This window comes from Erythrolamprus reginae, chromosome 1 (assembly GCF_031021105.1).
Source record: "Erythrolamprus reginae isolate rEryReg1 chromosome 1, rEryReg1.hap1, whole genome shotgun sequence".
NCBI classification, from domain to species: Eukaryota; Metazoa; Chordata; class Lepidosauria; order Squamata; family Dipsadidae; genus Erythrolamprus; species Erythrolamprus reginae.
In genome coordinates this window covers 99,175,358-99,178,904 of record NC_091950.1, presented here as the reverse complement: position 1 = coordinate 99,178,904, position 3,547 = coordinate 99,175,358, and positions in this window count along the sequence as shown.

Here is a 3,547-nt window from a genome sequence, read left to right as displayed (position 1 = left end):
AAATTGCTGTATCTTAAATGCGTGCAAGCATATTAGGAGTATGCAAAGTGCATGATCACCAAACTGGTTGTTAAAGCCCACCACTGCATCAGAAATGATTAAAAATAACAAAAGTACCAAAGTATAACAGCAAGAGGTCAAGACCATGGATTTTGACTCAAATATCTGATGACTCCTTATTAAAGACTAGAAACTTGCTTTAATGAATTATTACAAATTGGAAAAACTAAAGAATAGATAACATTCTTAGAACATTCAGGGGTGATAGGTCTACTAAGCAGTATTCCAGGGTGGGAACTGATTTGCTTCAAATACTTATTGAGAAACAAACTGCTGAAGTAAAAAGTGTCTTGCCAAGATCACACAGGATTATTCTTACGTTCCTAATGCAAGAACATATTACAATAGTCATCCAAGTTCACCATATTATTAAAAATTAATGCTTTATCATCAATCTCATATTAATTTTAATTAATTTTAACATGGTATTAAAAATTAAAAATGCTAAATTCTTTTCTTAACAGGCAAATATTATCAATAACTCTATTTAAAGACAGATGATTGCTACACATGTGGCTGGGAAATAATTTTATTTACTCACCTATAAAATTATTACAGAATATGGTACTATTTAAAACATGAAAGATATGAGTTATAGGCGTATGCAAATTAGACCTTGCAAATAATGTTAAAGAATAATGGCAGATATAATAACTCTGCAACTTTTCTGTTGCATGATGTCAAACATACTGGAAACTCTTTCCAAATTTACAACTTTGTAGGAGAAATGCTAAGTCAGTGATGGCAAACCTATGGCACGGGTGCCACAGATGGCACACGGAGCCATATCTGCTGGCACGCGAGCCGTTGCCCTAGCTCAGCGCCAACGTGCATGTGTGGGCCGGCCAGCTGATTTTTGGCTTGCACAGAGGCTCTGGGAAGGTGTTTTTGGCTTCCAGAGAGCCTCTGGAGGGATAGATGAGGGTGTTTTTACCTTTCCCGGCTCCAGGGAAGCTCTTGGGAGCCTGGGGAGGGTAAAATATGAGCCTCTGGGGCCCACCAAAAGTTGGGAAATAGGCCATTTTTGGCCTACAGAGGGTCTCTGGGTGGGAGGAGAAGCTGTTTTCACCCTTCCCAGACATTGAATTGTGGGTGGGGGCACTCGCGCAAGCGTGATAACGTGCATGCATGCTCTTTCGGCACTCGAAGAAAAAAAGGTTCGCCGTCACTAATCGGCCACTGAGATTCGTGCAGCAGAAGACAGTCCTATAGGTATTCCGGTCTGATGCCATGTAGGGCTTTATAGGTCATTACCAACACTTTGAATTGTGTTCCGAAACTAATTGGTAGCCAGTGCAAGCCGCAGAGTGTTGACGAGACATGGGTGTATCTAGGAAGACACTCTTCAGAGGTAGCCCCATGTAGAGAGCATTGCAGTAGTTGAACCTCGAGGTGATGAGGGCATGAGTGACTGTGAGCAGAGACTCCCTGACCAAATAGGGCCGCAACTGGTGTACCAGGTGAACCTGGGCAAACGCCCTCCTCGCCACAGCTGAAAGGTGATGTTCTAATGTTAGCTGTGGATTGAGGAGGACACCCAAGTTGCGGATCCTCTCCGAAGAGGTCAATAATTGCCCCTCCCGGGTAATGGGCAGACAGATGGAATTGTCCTTGGGAGGCAAAACCCACAGCCACTCGGTCTTGTCAGGGTTGAATTTGAGCCTGTTGACACCCATCCAGACCCTAACAGCCTCTAGGCATTGGCATATCACTTCCACTGCTTCGCTGACTGGACATGGGGTGGAGATGTAAAGCTGGGTATCATCTGCGTACTGATGATACCTCACCCCATGCCCTTGGATGATCTCACCCAGAAGTTTCATGTAGATATTAAATAGCAGGGGGAGAGGACCGACCCCTGAGGCACCCCACAAGGGAGCAACCTAGAGGTTGACCTCTGGCCCCCCACTAACACCAACTGCGGTTGGCCAGAAAGGTAGGAGAACCACTGAAGAACAGTGCTCCCCACTCCTAACCCCTCCAGCCGTCGTAGAAGGATACTATGGTTGATGGTATTGAAAGCCGCTGAGAGGTCAAGAAGCACCAAGACAGAGGATAAACCCCTGTCCCGGGCCCACCAGAGATCATCTACCAGTGCAACCAAAGCAGTTTCCATGCTGTAGCCGGGCCTGAACCCTGACAGTTGAGGACCTAGATAATAGGCTTCTTCCAAGGATCACTGGAGCTGGAGCAACACCACCTTCTCAACAACCTTCCCCATAAAGGGAAGGTCGGAGACTGGATGGTAGTTGTTAAGTACGGCTGGGTCCAGGAAAGGCTTCTTGAGGAGGCGCACGATTGCCTCCTTGTAGGGAGCTGGGAAGGACCCCCCCTCAAAGAAGCATTGACAATCTCCTGGACCCAACTCCGTGTCACCTCCCTGCTGGCCAAAACCAGCCAGGAGGGACATGGGTCCAGTAAACAGGTGGCGGAACTCACAGCTCCAATGGCCTTGTCCACTTCATCAGGTGTCACCAAGTCAAACTCCTCCCAGACAGATTGACAAGGATGGGCACCAGTCACCTTGATTGACTCATTGTCAGCCAACACTACTGTCCAATTGGAGTCAAGGTCCGTCCGAACCTGAGCAATTTTATAAGCGAAGAACATATTAAACTCCTCGGCACTACCCTGCAAGGGCTCCCCAACTCCCCTCTGATTAAGAAGGGAGCGGGTTACCCTGAACAAAGCGGCCGGGCGGGATTCCGCTGATGCAATCAAGGTGGCAGGATACGCACATCTTGCCGCCTTGAGAGCCACTTTGTATGTCTTAATGTGAGCTCTTACAAGTGTTCAATCAGACTCAGATTTACTTTTCCTTCACTGCTTCCCTAGGCATCTTTTCTGGTGTTTCAACATCCGGAGTTCCTCAGTAAATCAAGGAGCTTTCCGGGGTCTAGTGCCACAGAGAGGTCGCAATGGTACAATCCGGTCAAGAGTCTCCGTCGCAGCCTTGTTCCAGGCCACAGCGAGGGACTCTGCCGAACTGTGTACAAGTGAATCCAGTAAACCCACAAGAACCCTCTGAAAGCCCTCTTGGTCCATCAGGCATCTGGGGCGGAACCACCTAATCGATTCCACCTCCCTGCGAGGAAGTATTGGAGCCTTGAAGTCAAGCTGTAGCACAAAATGGTCTGACCATGACAAAGGCAAAACATCTAAGCCCCTTAATCTCAGACCATCACTAAGCTACTCCGAGAGAAATATCATGTTGGGTGCATGCCCCCTCTCGTGATTTAGACCCTGAACTACTTGGGTCAGGTCCATGGCTGCCATGGTGGGCATGAACTCCTGCGCTAACCCAGAGGATTCACCGAGCAATGGCAGATTAAAGTCCCCCAGGACTATAAGTCCCAGGAACTCCACTGCCAGCCCGGCTACCTCCTCGAGCAGCACAGGCAGGGCTGTTGTCACACAGCTGGGAGGCAAGTATGTGAACAACAAGCCCACCTGAACCGCTAGGTCTAACTTCACAAAGAAGGACTCA